Source organism: Cynocephalus volans, chromosome 13 (genome assembly GCF_027409185.1).
Source record: "Cynocephalus volans isolate mCynVol1 chromosome 13, mCynVol1.pri, whole genome shotgun sequence".
Taxonomy (NCBI): Eukaryota; Metazoa; Chordata; class Mammalia; order Dermoptera; family Cynocephalidae; genus Cynocephalus; species Cynocephalus volans.
The window spans coordinates 16,869,988-16,889,593 of record NC_084472.1 but is presented as its reverse complement, the minus strand read 5'-3'; the positions used below and the strand labels follow the sequence as shown (position 1 = coordinate 16,889,593).

Genomic DNA, 19,606 nt, shown 5'->3' with positions numbered 1-19,606 from the left:
TTCCTGGGAGAAAGTAGGGAGTCTAAAGAACCCGCACATCAGCAATCCTACTACTGCCCAGACAACAGTAACCGCAGGAATACTAAGAATCACAGCTTAAAGCAGAATGGAGTATACGGCATATACTTCAAGGAACCTGCAGTCTCATAACTTACTGTACACAGTCAAACAAGGGAACCTGAAAGGCACTGCTACCCCAGGTTGGGGGGCAGTGGGGGGTGGGGGAAGAGCTGAGGCACAGAGGCTTGTGATTCAGTCCATCAGTGCCTCATCAGTATACGATCCTATCCTCTGAAATTACAGGATTCTCTGTCTTTCCTGGAGTGGGCTTCAAGATCTTCAGGGTAAACTTAACCCACACCAGAATATATTGCCATCAAGTCTGCTAGTTCCGAGGCAACAGCAGTGCTGCTGCAGCCAACAATTCCTTGGCATACAGACATGTTCAAATGATATTGGCAGCAGCACTGCCTGTTCTCTTTCACCCTCTGCTGCTACTATAGCTCCTTTTGCTAAATCTGCCTCTGAGTTTAGACAGGAGCTTGATGGTTCATAATCACCCAGCAGCTGCAGCTGAGCAATACTCAGCCTAATTGTGGCACTAGAGCAGCTGAGAGGAAGAAAAGAGCTAATACACACCCTACCACAGCCACACACGAACTGCCGCACACCCTACCGAGATGACACCAAGATACTTTAATAGGAACAGATTACTTCTTTTAAAGAAAAACATTTGTACCTTGCTAGAGGACTTATACTTATATTATGAACCTGTTTAAGTGTGAACTGAAAGTGACCTAAGTAAGCCATGCAGGGTTCTGAACATTGGAAGATCTTACTAAAACTTCCTATATTCACACAAAGCCAGCGTCACAAACATCACCTTTAGCACGCTGATTGAAAGTTCCTGTGATATAAGAACTTGGCACAGATGCGGTCACTTCTTCAATTCTATGTTACCAAAAAATGCAAAGCAACATCCACAACTGAAACAGCAAGCCATTACATAAAACAAGTAAAGTAGCATAATGCAATGATTCTCTGCATTTCTGAAACTCCAACGCCACACCGTCATTTGCTTTCTTTTGAAACAGAACATATTGTTCCTTCAGGTGCTATACACCTGCATAAAGTTCAAGTAAACAAAAACTTATTTTACCCTAATAATTTCATGACATCCTTATGAATATCAAAACGAAGGCTGAAGTTACTAATCTAAAGAATTACTGCTCTAAACGGGGGGGGGGGGGGGGGGGGGGCGGAGAAGATATAACAACCACAATTACTTAAAGTTGATACAACAAGCAAACAGAAAGGACATTGTTGGGGGGGAGGGAGAAGGGAGGGAGGTTTTGGTGATGGGGAGCAATAATCAGCCACAATGTATATCAACAAAATAAAATTTAAAAAAAAATAAATAAAATAAATAAAGAATTACCGTTCTAGAAAACTGAAAATGGATAAAAGTTAGGACTGACTATTTTGATGCCATAATCAAGTTTTGAGTTTTAATTGTGAACTTACATAATTTTATGAAAAATAGGGTATTTGATGGCAGGACAGTATCCATTTATTCAGTAAACATATTTTGATTACCTACTATTTGTCACTTATAACATGCAAGCTGAAGAGGATTTAAAATTAGTAAAACAAACACACACAAAACCGGGGGGGGGGGGGGAGAAGATATAACAACCACAATTACTTGAAGTTGATACGACAAGCAAACAGAAAGGACATTGTTGGGGGGGGCGAGGGAGAAGGGAGGGAGGTTTTGGTGATGGGGAGCAATAATCAGCCACAATGTATATCGACAAAATAAAATTTAAAAAAAAAAAAAAAGAAAGAAAGAAAAAAAATAAAATAAAATTAGTAAAACCTAGTGTCTTTCCTTAAAGTATTAAAAATAATTAACATATTAACAAAAATCCAGTAGAACTTCATTTAGAATTTTTTTTTTCCAAAATTCTCTATTGTACATTTGGAAGTATGTAACATTTTCAAAGTGGCTATCTACACTAGCTGGTATATTATGATTTAACAAGACTAATCCTGTTTGCAAAAGACAGCCCAGGCCGTGTTCTAAAGTCAGTCACCAAATATTAAGTTCTTAATTGAAGCACTTATATAGTACTTTACACACAGGCATCTTTAAAAATGTTTCATGTAAAATAAAACAGATACAGCCACAAAACACACAGATACAGAAAAGCACCCAAAACAAATGTATGGCATAATGAATTATTCCAAGGCCAACACCCTAGCAACTGCAACCGCCACCACCACCACCACCACCACCACCAGGTTTAAAGATCTTTGCCACCACATCAGCAGTCAGATCCCAAGCACAACCTCCTCCGCCTCCTCCTGTATCTTTACTTTTATAGCAATCACCTCAGAGCTGACCAGTGAGCTCACTTGGTTAGAGTGTGGTGCTGATAACGCCAAGGTCATGGGTTCAGATCCCCTTACTGGCCAGCTGCAAAAAAAAAAAAAAGAAAAAAGCCAAAACTAAATAAATAAATAAATATAAACAAATGTGTAAAAATGTCCACTGTGTCTTGGAGTTACTTCTATGTGAGTCTAGTTCATTCTTCCATTCTTTTTAACCTATGCATTCCAAAATGTAGACATACTGTGGTTTATTTAACCATTCCCCCGTTAATGTACTAACATGCACAGATCACCTTAGGCATGCTTTATTTCTTCCTTTAGACAGCCTTTAGACAGCAAAAAATAATAATAATAATAAAGCTTGAGGCATAACACTACCTGACTTCAAAGTATACTACAAAGCTATAATAAGCAAAACAGCATGGTACTTCCATAAAAACAGACACACGGATTAATGGAATAGAATAGTGAACCCAGAAATCAACCCATACACCTACAGCCATCTGATCTTTGGCAAAAGCACCAAGAGTCTACCTTAGAAAGCCTAAACTTTATTATGTAAGTAATCTCTCATAAGTAGACTTGTCACAGAACCAGAAAATGTTAGAATTTTCATTTTGGTAGTTTTGTCACAGAAAGCACACTGCAAGCAGTAAAACTTATTTAAATCCTTTAACAGCAAATGGAAGGCATACAACTTCTTCTCTTAAGCATAAAATGTTAATCCTCCTTAAACCACCACTACTGACCTTTAAGTGAAGGTGTTTAATAGTGAATGGTAGTAAGCTGGCATTGTGATGATCACAGAAGTCCAGCATTACATTTAAAAGCTATTTTCTGGTACCTAGATAGGACAATATTTGACTGAAAATGTCAATAAAATTTAAAAATCAATAGTTTACTATCTGTGGTTACCAAAATATTTCTCAAGGTATCTCAATGTTAAAAGACTAATGTTAGGTAAACATCAAATATCTTAGCAAACTTTTTCTACAAACACCACTGAATAAGTAACATCAACACAAATGTTGAAAAAATAAATCAATTAGTTAAGTCAATACATTTAACTAATACAAATAAATATCTTAAAATTAGAAGAAAAACCCTTTATATGCCACAACTCCTAAACCCACCCTATAGTATACTACACTGACACACCTCAGACTGATGCCAGAAAAATTCCTTCTAATTCCATACATTTCCCTTCTCTCCTTAAGCAGCTGTTTGTCTTAAGGAGGCTCTAGTGCAAAGGCAATCAGACCAACTCCTCCCCCTGTAAGAAAAGAGTTGTAAAATCATATGAATAGCATTCAAGCTAGAAAGCTACAGTAATTAAAACAGAGTGGTATTGGCATAAGGAGACCAATGGAATAGAATAGAAATAAATCCTCCATGTATGGTCAATTGATTTTCAACAAGGGTGCCAAGACTATTCAATGGGGGAAAGGGCAGTCTTTTCAATAAATGGTGCTGAGAAAGCTGGATATGCACATGCAAATGAATGAATTTGGACCTTCACCTTACACCATATACAAAAATTAACTCAGAATGGATCAAAAACCTAAACTAAGAAATACAGCTATAAAACTCTTGAAGAAAACCTTAGGGAAAGTCTTCATGACATTAAACTTGACAATGATTTCTTGGATATGACCCCAAAAGCACAGGAAACAAAAGAAAAAATAAATAAACTGGACATCATCAAAATTTAAAAATTTTGTGCATCAAAAGACACTATAGGGCTAGCCAGTTAGCTCAGCTGGTTACAGCATGGTGTTGATAACACCAAGGTCCAGAGTTTGATTCCTATACCAACCAGTTGCCAAAACCCCCCCCAAAAAACCAAAAGCCAAAAACAAAAGCACACTATCAAAAGAGTAAAAAGACAACCCACGTACTAGGAGAAAATATTTGCAAATCATGTACCTGATAAGAGATCAATATCCAGAATATATAAAGAACTCCTACAACTCAACAACAACAAAAAACCCAATTAGAAAAATGGGCAAAGGACTTGAATGAACATTTCCTCAAGGAAGACATGCTATTGGCCAACAGCCCCATGAAAAGATACTCAACCTTGTTAATCACTAGGGAAATGCAAATCAAAACCACAATGAGATACCGCTTCATACCCTCTGGGATGGCTATAACAAAAAAACCAGAAAATATCATGTGTTGATAAAAATGTGGAAAAATTGGAACCCCTGTGTATTGTTGGTGGGAATGTAAAATGGTACAGCCTCTGTGGAAAACAGTTTGACAGTACGTCAAAAAGTTACACATGTAACCACCATATGAGCCAGCAATTCCACTCCTAGGTATATATCCAAAAGAACTGAAAGCAGGGTTTCAAACAGGTATCTGTACACCAGTGCTTATAATAGTGTTCCTAATAGCCAAAAAGTGGAAACAACCCAAACAGCCATCTGCAAATGAACAGATAAGTAAAATGTGGTATACATACACACAATGAAGTATTAGTCAGCCATAAAAAGGAATGAATTTGATGTATGCTTGATACATGAACATGATATATGAATATGGATGGACCTTGGAAACATTTTGCTTAGTGAAATCAGTCAGTCACAAAAGGACAAATACTGTATGATTCTACTTAACACAAGTACCTAGAATAGACAAATTAATAGACAAAGTACAGTAGAGGTTACCAGGGGTTACGAAGAGGGGGAAAAGGGAGGTATTATTTAATGTTGTAGAGTTTATGTTGGGGATGATGAGGACTTCTGGGTATGGATAACAGTGATGGGTACACAGCACCATGAATGTAATTCATGCCACTGAACTGCACCACTTACAAATAGTTAAAATGGGGGTCTGCCGGTTAGCTCGGTTGGTTAGAGCACAGTGTTATATAACACCAGGGTCAATGGTTTGGATCCCCAGTACCAGCCAGCCGCCAAAATAAATAAATAAATAAATAAAATGATGAATATTATATTAGATATATTTACTATAGTCAAAAAAAATACATCAGAAAAAAGTGTCAATAGCATGCAAGCATTAGTAGGGAAGTTGGGGGAGAAGGGAGGGAGAAAAAAACATTGTATATGTCTTCTTTGTGTATTCTGGAAGAACACACAAAAAGCTGCAATAGCAGCTGCCTCTAGGGAGAGACCTAGGTGGTGAGGAAAGGGGAGGATGTTCTCACTGTGTGCACCATTTTATACCTTTTGAATTTTATACCATGTGTATGATTATTACAAAAAACAATCACAGGGGGAAAGAGCAAGCCTACAGATGATAATCTTAAAATGAACACACTGGAAAGGTCTTAAAGATCACCTAGCTCGGTTCTCCCACTCACAGACGAGGAACTTGAGCAGCACACAACGTGTGTTCTTGCCCAAACTCAAACATGCAATGAGGGCAGAGCTAGAGCTTAAAGTAGGCACAGATAAAGGAGAGCGCATTTTGTAAGAAAGCAAAAGGAACCACAAAACAGAGCAAGTTTTTAAAGGATTTGAGAGGGTACTCTAAAACCATATCCTTATGATCATATACACCAACATCAAGGGTTCAGATCCCTGTACAGCCAGCCACCAAAAACAAACCAAAAAAAACAAGACAAAAAGAAAAAGGCAAAAAAGTAAAAAAAAGTAATAAATAAATCATACATTAATACCATATAAAACATATAGTATATAAAATCATATACAAAGTAAATACTCTGGATTCATTATGAAAGTTACAACTAAACAATGCCATGGGTGCTCCTGAGTACCACTTCAGGCCCAAGACAAAATTAAAAAACAAGTCTGAGGAAAATATGGAAAAAAGAAAAGTGGAACTGGTAAATTAAGAGGGGAATGGTAACATTTTAGCAAGTGCCTGAGATATTCTTAGAAGGACTAATGCTCCAGCTGGCCTGTTAACTATGTTAGTTAGAGCATGGTGTTATGACAGACACTAATGCTCCCTGGCTGGTCACGTCTCCCCCTCCCCACCCTCAGAATACTAACAAATGTCTCACCCAGTGACTCTGTCCTCACAGTTTATCATTTGATTCTCCTACTATTTCTTCCCACACAGCAACTGTTCAGTCAAAAGAACAGGAAGCCAAAACCTGTCCGAATTCAGGATGTGCCCATGTCACACGCCATACAGATCCACTGTGAGTCTGGGGAATTAAAAAAAAAAAAAGAACATATATTCAATATCTCTGTTTATTCTGGTGGGGGGGAACCTGAATTCATTCACATTTCACACATAAAAACTTTTACTTGAAGAAAGAGAATACAGATATTTTTACTTCATTAAAGGAGAAAGCTAATCAATTTAGCATTTAGATTAAAAAGTTAAATTCCAGAATTCTTTAACCTTTCGAAGATATTCTATACTGAGGATTGCAGCCTTTCTAGAATCAAGTTCTTCTAACATTTTACTAATAAAGAAAAATCCATTCAGATAAAGTTGACAACTTCCAGGGATAACAGTTGGAGACCTGCTTCAGAGTTTAGCCTACCCAAGCTTTGAAACAGAGATTCTTATGAGTCCACAATTTTTTTACTCGCAAATTCTTTCTACAGGAAACATCCACCTAACAAAATAAATAAAATCAGATTAATCTAAATTATTTGCTTCAAAGTCCATTAAGACAGAAAGCACATTAGTCGTTACCAGCATCTGGGAGAGGGGAGAATACGAAGTGACTGCTAAATGGGTTTCCTTTTGGGGTGATGAAAATGTCCTGAAATTAGATAATAGTGACGGTTGCACAACTTTGTGAATAACGTAAAATCACTAAATTGTATGTTTTAAATGGGTGAACACAATGGTATGTAAATTATAGCTCAATCTTAAAAAGCACCATTCTATTTTTTAAAAAATTATCTGCTTCAAAAGCCTAACGGAGGCCAGCCCGTGGCTCACTCAGTAGAGTGCGGTGCTGATAACACCAAGGCCACGGGTTCGGATCCTATATAGGGATGGCCGATTTGCTCACTGGCTGAGCGTGGTGCTGACAACACCAAGCCAAGGGTTGAGATCCCCTTACCGGTCATCTTTTTTAAAAAAAAAAAAAAGCCTAACGGTATATAGAAACTACAGCAGCAAAATGCTTAAAAGATCTTAACCAATGGATCTTAGACAATGGACTATTTGAGGAAAATAGGCATTCAGTGAGCAAATACAGAGAAACCCAAATCCTTGTACCCTGAGAAAATAATGTAAAAGCTAAGTATCTCATTATCTTTATATATGAAAAATGTCTATTACTATTCTACAACCTCTTCATGTTGACCACACCAAAAAAAAAAAAAAAAAAAAAAAAGGATGAAAAGGTCTGAAAGCATTTCACCACCAAAAGAATTTGCTAGGTGCTTCCCAGTAAAAATATTGTCTAAAAATAAACATGAGTTCACCAATTACATTTACAAATGTGTTTCACACTTCTGTATATCTAACATTTTTTACATGCAACAACATAAGAACACTTGTTAATCTGATAACCACTTCATGGTAGCAATGTCACCAACCAAAGGTAAACTATGTACCCTTATTTTGTATCCTTTGTTTTGTCCAGTTTTTTTGGTTCCACCTTTAATTCTTATTTATACAGGTCTATTAAGTAAAAAAGGCACTAAGGCAGAGAGGTTTTATAAACTGTTAGATTCCCAGTAAAACAGAATCTAAAGAATAAGATTTGCTCAAAAATGTTCATCACAATAAAAAGGAAACAACTTAAGCAAAACAGTATGTTCAGTTAAGCAAAATGGTATATTTATTGGATGTTTAAAAAGAGCCTTTAAAGACATAGGAAAGCTATTGCTGGTGAGAATGTAAAATGGTACAGCCACTTTGGAAAAGTTTGGCAATTTCTTAGCAAGTTAAAGATACACAATCCAGAAATTCCACTCCTGGTATCTACCAAAGAGAAATGAAAACATGGAGAAACAAAATGTGACATATCCATACAATGTACTACTCAGCAGTACAAAGGAACGAACTATAGACATGTAATACAACATGGATGAACCTTAAAAATATGCTAGGGGAAAGGAGCCAGACACAGAAGACTACAAATTATAGGACTCCATTTATATAAAACTTCTAGAAAAGATTAAAAATTATAGAAGAAATGGATCAATGGTCACCTGTGGCTTGGGGGTAGGAAGAGGGATCGAATACAAATGGGCACAAGGAAAATTTCTGAGTTGATGGAAGTGTTCTAAAACTGGATTGTGGTGATGTCTGTACAACTGCAAGTTTAAAACTACATTAAAATTTATGACTTTTAAGGAATGAAAAATTCTGAGTAAAGTTTTTTTTTTAAAGCAAGAAATAAAACTATTAAAAATATGTAAAAGAAAAAGTAAGAAATATGCTGAATATGGTGTAATCCTAAAATAGCCATGTTAGAATACTGTGAAATTACAGATATTCTTACTCTCAGATTCACAGAAATGTATTTCTGTTACTTTAATAGTGAAAAAATGTAAAATATCTTTCCATGAAAAGAACTAAATTGTATGATTTTCTCAAAGCTGACAAGCAAGTCATTGATACTACCAAATACATAGTAAACATTTTAATTTTTTAAAAAATGTATTGTAAAAATAAATACTAACCTTCCAGCTAGCAGTACAATGCCAATCTTCACTTTCACTTTTATGCCAGACCTGTAAGAAAATAAAAGGCAGACATTTTATACAAACAATTCCTACAAATTGATACAAAAAACTATAAGACTAAATCAATGTACAGGCAAAGAGGTGAACATAAAAGTCACAAAAGAATACAACCAGTAAGAGTAACATTCATTCACTCAACCAAATATTTATTGAGAACTTTGAATGTGTCAGTCGCTGGGCCAAACACTGAGGGATCAAGGAACCCAAGCTCTAACAGTTAATAGAGACAATTACAGTTATAATCAAGTCTTATTATTTGCAGTAGTTATGTTCTATAAAGCTGCCTTGACCACTGAAACATTGCTCCTAGAGGAAATACAGGGTTAGGTTCCTGTGAGCCTCTGGTCTAACATTTTCATCAATCAATACATAATTTGTTTTACGTGTGTTTCTGTTTAAAGATACCTTATTTAATATATATTGGTGATTCGTCAACAATGAACTCACAACCAACAGTGCTAGAATTCATGCCTGAAGGAAGCTTCTCTAACACATCTATTTTCTCCAAGGCACATCGCAGCCTTTTTGAGCTAAAGAACACTCGACAGCACCACAACCCTTCAGCACTAAACTTGGAGGCCACTTTAAATAGTGAAATTACCAACAGAAAGAACAAAAAATGCAAAAACCATGGCACTAAATAGACCATAAAAAGAACACTTGTTTACAGCATGAGCCAAAACAAGAAGACAGACGCGTACCTTGCTCCACCTCATCTAGAAACATGTGTCCTGAGACTCAAATTTTCTTCACTCTGCATATGTCATGAATGACTGCAAAAGCACCATGTGTACTGACTTTGGGGTCACAAATAAATTTTAGAAGTAGGCAAATTCACAAATACCAAATCCACAAATAACAAGGACTAACTGTATATGTAACAAATGTTAAAGCAAAATATTGAGCCTTACTATCCACAAAAAATACAGATTACAATGACAAGGTGCCAAGTTAACCTGCTGAAAAATGTAATGCTAACGCCCAAAGTGCACAATGATGCTATCAAATCAATGTTCTCACTGGCAGTATAAAATGGTAAAACCTACAAAAAAGCAATTTGCCAATTCTTGTCAAAAGTTTTTAAAATGTTCACTAATTTCTCTTCTGGAATTAGCATAAGGAAATCACCCAAAATGTATAAAATGATGAAAATTAATGAAGATTTTCATGGCAACACTACTTCTGACAGACACAATCTACATACTGAAAGATCAGCTAAAAGATCCAGTACTAAGTGGATAATGAAAACAAATGTATGGCCTGTTAACACACATTAACTAAGCCATTAGGAATGGTAATTATTAAGACAATGCAGCAATACTGGAATTAATACAATAAAATTTTGCATGCCATGGCTGCAAATTTACAGATATATACACTACCATAACAACTATTTAAAACATTAAAAGAAAAAAATCGTAAATATTAACAATGAGTCTTAAGACAGTAATGAACCTATAAGTAATTTTTTCTCTTTGTAAATAAAAAGAATATTACTTGCACAAATAAGTATATATGTATGCATACATGTGTGCACATGAGTGTGAATAAACACATGGCTCATCAGTAAGAAAAAGTACTCTGAAAGAAATGGACATGAGGCTGCAAAATAATGAAAAACAAATTAAATACTAATAAAATACAAATAAGTATAATTCTTCATCCTCAGGTAAAAACTCTTTGGGTAAAGACACCCTTCCCACAAAACCTCTTTGTACATCAATAAAGCTGATTGAGATGTCATTCAGAGTATGAATTTGATATATATTTAATCAACATACCTAGACAATTTATGCCAGCCAATTTAGGACAATTATATATTTGAAATGTTTCCCCAAAACAAGAAAACAGGGACTTGCACAGATTTTTGTACACCAATGCTTATAACAGCATTATTCACAAGAGCCAAAAGGGGGATGGAGGAATTGACAAGCAACATGTGGTAAATAGACACAACCAAATTTTTCTTCCCCTTTCCTTAATTTACTTTTACTATCTATTTTTTAACTTATTTTTAAATTGAAACATGTTGATTGTACATATTGATGAGGTCGAGTTATATTTCTTTTTTGTTTGTTGTTTTGTTTTGGGGGCTGGCTGGTAAGGTGATCTGAACCTTGACCTTGGTGTTACCAGCACCACTGCTCTCCCAAGTGAGTAACAGGCCAGCCCCACAGTTATATTTCAATATGTGTATACAATGTAACGATCAAATCAGCGTGGCTAGCAAATTCACCATCACACAAATATCTCGTTTCTTTGTGATGAGAACATGTAAGCTCCTCTCTTCTAGCCATTTGAGTACAATAAATTATTGTTAATTATAGATGCCTAGCACTACTGCACGCCACCCGAACTTATTTTTCCTATCTAGCTGTAATCTTAAGTCGATTCACCAGACTCTCACTATTCCCTCTCCTTCCCATATGATGAAATATTATTCAGCCTTAAAATAAAATGAAATTCTAATACATGTTACAATTTGGATAATCCTTGAAATTACACTAAGTAAAATAAACCAGACACAAAAGGACAAATATTCTATGACTCCATTTATATGAGGTATCTAGAAAAGGTAAATTCGTAGAAAGTAAAATAGAGGTTACCAGGGAGGGGCTGCCCAACACAGGGAGTTATCGGGCAGTTTCGGTCTCACCAACCCGAGATGAAAAGGTTCTGGAGGTGCGCAGCGGTGATGGCTGCACAATCATGTGACCGTCGTGCTTAATGTCAATGAATTGTGCACTTAAAAGGTTACGCAGCTTATCACAATAAGAACAAACCAATTTTTTAAAAAGATGATACTAAACCTTTTAAGAGTCACAACACTACGGTTATTCGATGGATAATTTGCTGTTATAATACCTTCATCTTTGAGAGATCTTTGGTATCAAACTTGAATGTGAAAAAGGATAAACTGTCCTTCATATCTTCAGTTACTTTGGAGTTGTAGAGAATGAACATAATCCATTCTCCAGCTCTCATCTTCAAGTCTATTATCATTTCCCTATAACATTTCTCTGAGATTCCAAAGTCCCAAATATCATCCTCATATAGAAATTCTGCTTGTCCAAGAGTCTACAGACGTTCACAGCAACTTTAGGGAACAAACACTCCGATGTCTAGGTAGCAGGTACAGACTTCACTGGATGTGAACGGTTTGTATTTTTCTTCTTCGTGAAACAAAACGAGCTTCTGATCTGACCCCAAGTGGAGAACAGCCCCCCAGGACTGTGAGGAACGCAGGTGAGGCACCAGAACTCGTGGACACGCTGCCCACGAAGGCGGCCTCCCCACAGGTCCCCCCACAAGTGCTGGGGTCGACCTTGTGCGTCGTAAGACCTGCGACCGGCAGGCGCCGCGGGGCGACGAGTCCACGGCAGGCGGGCAGCAGGAGAGCCCGAGCGCCCTGGCGCGCCGGCCCCAGGCGCCCCCGGACCATCGGCTCCCAGGCCCCCCAGCACCCGGCGGCGGTCGCGCACGTGCCAGACCGTCTGCCCTTCGCAGGCGCAAGGGAGCGCGGCCCCGCGGGCAGCCGTGACCCCATAATGCGCTGGCCGGGAGGGCGGCGTAGGCCGGCTGGGGTCTGCCCGCTGTCCCCCGGGGTTCCAGGCCTCCTTTCCGGCAGCGTACACTGGAATCGGAGCAAGTCCCTGTCCCCCGCGCCGCTTCCCACGCCCCTCCTTCCAGGCTCGGCCCTCCCGAAAGCGCCACACGCACCTTGACGCTCTGGTCGCTGGAGCAGGTCGCCATCCGCCGGCCGTGGAAGTCGGAAGACACATCGTGGATGAGGTCCTTATGGTCCGCCGCGATGCTGCGCGCCACAAACATGGCTTCCGCCGGGCCCGCGCCTCCTCAGCGAGCACGCGCGGGCTGGAGCCTACTCGCCAAGACTGGGTGTAGCTGTGCAGTAGTGGGAGTAGTGGGACCTCGTCGTGAAGGAGTGGAAATTAGGAGAAATGAAAAAGTCAAAAATGCCATCCACAGCCCTCAGCCCTGAATCAGTGTCAGCCAACATTTGGATGTTTCCCCACAGAGACACGTGCTAGGCCCACGGAGCGGAGCGAGGGGAGAAGTGGAACCGCGCACGTGCTCGGGAACGGAGCTCTGCTCCAAAGAGCAGGGAGAAGCCAGGGAGGACCTAAAGAGTCCAGGCTCAGTAGCTGGAAAGTGAAGGCGCGGGGGATGGAGCTGAGAGGGAGAAGGCGAGGGTGTACGGAGGTCGGAGAGAGAAGGATCCACAGTAGTGGCCAAACTGTTGAAAGATTCCACAGGTGGAACAGGCTTGGGGTGATAAAAAAAAAAAAAAAAAGATTGGTGGAGGTTGAATAAATATTAAAAGTCAGAAAGTTCTCCGTGGAGAAGCAGGTTACGTGGGGGGGAGGGCAGGAACTGAAGTGAATTGGACTCCTGGAGCCAGAGTCCCACTGTAGAAATAAGTGAAATGAGCAGAAAACCCCGGGACAGGAGGCCTGTGAAGAGTCCTCAGATCAAGGATTCAGTCAAAATCAGGAAGTAGAGGAACGTTCTTCAAAGAGGTTAACGATTTAGGGGATTTTGTTTACCAGGGAAAGGCATTCCGGAGGGCATTGTTAAAACGTGAGGTAGGATGGGAAACAGTGGAAGACTGGGTTAGCGAAAACTAACCCAGTCCAGGAAAAAATTCAAAACTGAGCCTGCAGAAAGGGCTTACATTTTGGATTATGGCCAGGAATGCCAAGAATGTAAGACGTGATAAAGTAGCTTTTTTTTTTTTTTGGACCGGTAAGGGGATTGCAACCCTTGGCTTGGTGTCAACCGCACCACGCTCACGGCCATCCCTGTATAGGATCCAAACCCGCGGCCTCGGTGCTATCAGCACCGCACTCTCCCAAGAGAGCCACGGGCTGGCCCCAACTATAACTTTTTTAAGGTGAAAGACACTCTTTCAGAGAAAGCACCATCTAATAAAGTCCAATCAATTTATTAAAAAATCTTTTATAAAATTATTTTTAAAAGTTTTTTATTGTTGTCTTAAGGAATTTATTTATTAATTGGCACATTTTGCTTGTATATATTTTTAGGGTACAAAGTTATATATCAAGTCAGGATAATTAGTGTATTTATCATCGCAAAACTTTCTCATTTCTTTGTGATAAGAACATTTGAACTCCTCTCTTCTAGACATTTGAGAACATACAGTAAATAATTGTTAATTATTGATACCAAGGCCTACTGTACTACACCACTAGAACTTATTTTTTCTATCAAGCTGTAGTTTTGTGTCCATTAAACAACCTCCCCCATTCCCTCCTCCTTTCCCCTCTTCCCAACCTCTAGTAACCACAGTTCTACTCTCTATAAAGTTAAGTTTAAATACAGACAGTAAACAGATCAGTGGTTGTCACAGATTATCATGGTGGGGGTAGAATGTTGAATAGGTGAAACACGGGGGGTTTTTTTGTTTTTGTTTTTTTTCAGTTTTTAGAGCACTTTTGTATTCACAGCAAAATTGAGCAGAAAATAACAGAGAGTTGCCATACACAGCCCTACCTTCACATAGGCACAGCTCCTCCATTATCAATATCCCCCAGGCTGGTCACGGGAACCAGGCATTATTATCTCTCACAGTGTTGTACATTCTATGACTTTTAACAAACGTATAATGACATCTATCCACCATTGTAGTATCATGCAGAATAGTTTTACTGCCCTAAATAGGTGCTCCACCTATTCATTTCTCCCTCTAGCCATCACTGATGTTTTTACAGTCTCCATGGTTTTGCCTTTTCCAGAATGTCATATGGTTGGAATCACAGAGTATGCAGCCTTTTCAGACTGGCCTCTTTTGCTTAGTAATATGCATTTAGGTTCCTCCATGTCTTTTCATGCCTTGAAAGCTCATTTTGGTTTAGTGCCTAATAATATTCCAATGTAGGGAGGTACCACACTATCCATTCACCTACTGAAAGACATCTCGGTTGCTTCCACGTTTGGGCAGTTATGAATAAAGCTGCTGTAAACATACGCATGCAGGTTTTTGTGTGGACGTGAGTTTTAAACTTCTTCGGGTAAATACCAAGGAACATGACTGTTAGATTATATGGTAAGAGTATGTATGCTAGTTTTGTAAGAAACTGCCAAACTGTCTTCCAAAGTTGGTGTGCCATGATGCGTTACCACCAGAAATGAATGATAGTTCCTGTTGCTCCACATCCTTGTCAGCATTTGCTGTTGTCAGTGTTTTGGATTTTGGCCTTTGTAATAGGTGTTTAGTGGTATCTCATTATTGTTTTAATTTGCATTTACCTAATGACATAATGTGGGGCATCTTCTCATGTGCTTATTTGCTGTCTATATATCTTCTTTGGTGAGGTATCTATTGTTTTCTTATCATTGAATTTTAAAAGCTCTTGGTATATTTTGGATAATAATTATCAGATGTGTCTTTTGCAAATATTTTCTCCTAGTCTGGCTTGTCTTCTCATTCTCTAGACCAGTTTTTAAGTTACATATTTATTATAAGACCTGTTTTAAAATACAGGTGCATATAGGGTAAAAAGTTACCCCACAATCTAACCTTCCTACCCAAAGATGATAATCATTACTGTGTACTCCTCCATACATTTTTCTATGAATTTACTTAATACAAAATGTGTATGTGTACCTAGTATACAGAAATTTTGTTTGGATTTTTAAAAATAAATTTTAAAATACTATACCTATTTTTGTGTTTTTAAAAATATCCACTGTGGAGCTCTCCAGTTAGCTCAGTTGGTTACAGCATAGCCTCATAACACCTCGGTCATGGAATTTGGATCCCCTTACCAGCCAGCTGCCAAAAGTAAATAAATAAATAAATATAAACAAATGTGTAAAAATATCCACTGTGTCTTGGAGTTACTTCTATGTGAGTCTAGTTCATTCTTCCATTCTTTTTAACCTATGCATTCCAAAATATAGACATACTGTGGTTTATTTAACCATTCCCCTGTTAATGTACTAACATGCACAGATCACCTTAGGCATGCTTTATTTCTTCCTTTAGACAGCCTTCATTATATGTGCTTCATTATATTTCTAAAGATTTTTCACATAGTTTTGCATGTTTCTCATTAGGTTTATTAAAACTTTCTATAGTTTTTATACTATTGTAAATGGGCTCTTTTTTCTACATTGTTTACAACAAAGCTATTAATTTTTTTATATTTATTTTTTATCCATTCCCTTATTGAACTCTTAGTTCATTTTGCTTCTACATTGATTCTCTTGGGTATATGGGTTAAAAAAATCATATCAACTGCAAATAATGTTATATAGACTTTGTATCAGTCAATATCCAATCACAAAAGCAGCATCCTCTCCAGTTTATTTCAAACACAGAAGTTAACACAGGAAATAGATTACAAATATATTGGAAGGGTTAATTAAGAGCAAAAAGGGAACATGTGAGATTACCTAGAGATTAGTAACTATAGCAAGCTGTTCCAACCCTTTAGGCTGGAAGAATGAAAGGCAAAATAGTTTTACCCAGGGACTACTGTCACTGGCCCTTTCAGGCTGCTGATGTTGGAACATTTACCACCAATAGGCAGGAAGCCAGAAGCCAATACTGCAGCCGACACTCTAGGTGTTCAACAGTAGCAACAGCCAAAAGAGCAAGGGCTCACAAGCTCTAGACAGCTTGAGTTCCTGGAGCCTCTGCTGCTACTGCTGGGCCAAAGCTGAGTGCTGCTGCACCTGCTCCAGTTAGAATACCACACTCCAGAGCAGCAAACCGGACACCCATTGCCACCACCACTGCAGCTCTCTGAGATGCCTCCACAGAGAGGGAAAAAAGGCTTCTCTCTTTCTCTTAAGCTTTTGGCTTACTCCATCCAGGCATTCTTAAAGTAAGGACTTTGGAAGAGAATGGAGCAAGTCTGAGCTTCGTTGTACAGAAGAGATGTACAGGAACAAATCGTCAGAAAGGTCTCTGAGCTTCCTTCTGCTCATACCTCTTTTCCAGACATCTTTTTTTTTCCTGTTCTCAACCATTATTCCATATTTTCTTCTTATTTACCTCTTTTTCCACTGGGCTAGGACCTTTCTTTCCAGGACCTCTGGTGTTAAGCAACCAACTTCTCCACAATCTCTCTAACCATACTCTTACATTTATTTATTTGAAAATTGGGTATTGCTTTATGAGAAGATCTTGCCTGCTTCTCCCTGCCTTTTCTTACCTGCTGCCAGCTTTGTCATGCTTTTTGATTTTAATTATGGTTAACCTAGAAATTGTGTAATCCTTTCCCAGATAATTGAGATGATAATTAGTCCAAACTTCAGAAGGGAGACTATTCACAATTTGAAACAAAAACAAAAGTACATTTTTTTTTTAACGTAAGTCAAAAGTTCTATAGACCTCTGTTACTTTAGGACAACTCAGAAGTTTCCTTTTAGACTTTTGTTTCCAAAAACAAAAATGAAATTGAAGGAAGCTTACTGTATAAGTTAGAATCTACTTTCTCCGTTAGTAGTCCTTCAGATGGGAAACTCTTACTTCAGATTCTTCTATTCTTAGTCATTGCACTTTGGAAAGCAAAGAACCAGTCAAAATTGGTGTAAAATAGCCAAAATTGGTGTGCCTTACAGAGCATGGTTGTCTGTTAACTTGTCAACAAATCTGTGTTGAGTGTCAGCACTAAAATAAAATGGCAAAATGAGAAAAACATAGTGTAATAGCAAAGGGACAAATAACTTGTTATTGGTTAAGACCACAGCAACATTAGAAAGCAGAAATTGAAAAGGCACTTTGAGAAATGTATCATCAAGCCAGCCCTTGCTGTGGAGGAGGTTAATCTCTCCCATACCCAGCTACAGAAGCCAGAAACCTGGAAAGGGCTTGTCCAAAGAATATCGATTTCTAATTTGAAACAAAATCATTTTTGACTAACAGGGGTTCAGAACCCATTACTTTTTGCTGTATAGACTGCTGACATTTCAGCACTTTCTGTTGTGCACAATGAATCCTAGTAGTCATTTTATAATGTTGCTATAATCAATTTAAATGAGAGAAAGCTGTTAGAATTCTGCAAAGTTTTCAGGAACAGTTTTCACTCACGGCTTTATTTTTTCATTAGTACCCCCCTACCCCCCCATTTTGGGCACATGGGGAAAGGTTGTAGTGTTGTAGTAAAAAAAAAAAAAGAAAGAAAGAAAGAAACTTTTCCATCTTTCTAAAAGAATTTTAAGGTATTCACAGGAACTATTAACTTTCTTTTCTGCTCATGAAAAAGACTGTCTTGTATTTTTTTCTTCTTTTATTCTAATATGGAGCCATTAACAAAATCATGGTCTACTTGATCATTGAAGGTGCTAAAATTGCCCCTTTGAGCCATTCTACCCATTGCAGAGCTGCTATATGCAGATTACACTCCAGGGCAAAGTTATTGCATTGGCATTTGCTGTGGCACCTAACCAAATGGGAGATATAAAGCTTCCAAGTATGCTGCAGTAGGTTTGGATACCCTGTTTATCGTAAAGCCAATGACCTAGCACTAATTGCCTAAGTTACACTGCTTGGTTTAGTGTCTCCTTAACTGCTTTTTCCTCTTTATTGTACCTGAATTTTTCAATGTATTTTTCTTCCAGGTTTTTTTTTTTTTTGGCAGCTGGCTGATATGGGGATCTGAACTCTTGACCTTGGTATTATAATACCACACTCTAACTTACTGAGCGAATCAACCAGTCTTCCTTTGTTTTATTTCCTTTGTTTCCTTTGCTGTTGCCCTTTAATCATTAAGTACTGCATAGGACATTCACAGCAGGACCATTACTCTTTATTACCAGTCTCTCGCTCCTTTACCTCTTCTAATCTCCTCACCATTCTGCCAGACTCTTTTCTCAAGAAATAACCTTGTGATAGCAAAAATATGTACAGTATTGTCAGAATTGCACTTGACATATGAACTGTTTTTATTCTCAGTGCTTGGGATGTTATATTTTAGCTGCTTTTATTGAGCTGTGTGGAACAGGGAGGCACTACTTGGTAAAATCTAAACTTGGGTCAAGAACTTTTAAAAGGTATAAATCTGGAAGCACCCAATCTTCATTCATTCCTCTGTCTTTCTTCCATGCAGCAGTAAAAGTCTCTCCCAGCTTGCCTAGAACCTCCCCTTCCTGAGAAATCACTGATTCCATTTTATAAGAGCCCTCAAAGCTGAGGGCTTTTTTTTTCTCATTATGCTGATGAGCTAGCAGAGGTTTTGATGCCCTGAGTACGCATGTTCCAGAACTGAAACGTTAGACCTTGGGGCTTGGCATTGCCCATCCCTAAGTCAAGCTGTAAAGCCATTCCAAAGCACCTATCCCCTGTTTGTTCCTCTTTTATGGATCTCTAAATTCCCTTAATTCTTTGAGAGAGGCTGAACCTAAACTAATTTGTATTTACCTCATTGTATTGACAATGCCCTTTATTTTGTTTTTGGGTTTTTCTTAGATTATATAATCTTATAAAACAGCTACCACTGGTTGAAGTCCCTTGAGTGGTTAACCATACTCATGTTTTCTTTCTACTGGAAGAGGATTATTGTAGACTTGAC

The 19,606-nt window shown here is 38.2% G+C and overlaps 1 long non-coding RNA gene across 1 annotated transcript; it reads right to left on the bottom strand.

Annotated features, from left to right (window-relative positions):
* Positions 1 to 2,376: 2,376 nt before the first annotated feature.
* Positions 2,377 to 13,112, bottom strand: LOC134361502 (uncharacterized). Its single transcript, XR_010021464.1, has 4 exons — positions 12,768 to 13,112; positions 8,985 to 9,035; positions 6,389 to 6,535; positions 2,377 to 2,479 (listed from the first exon to the last, which is right to left on the bottom strand). It is a non-coding gene; the product is annotated as an uncharacterized LOC134361502 (long non-coding RNA).
* Positions 13,113 to 19,606: the final 6,494 nt, after the last annotated feature.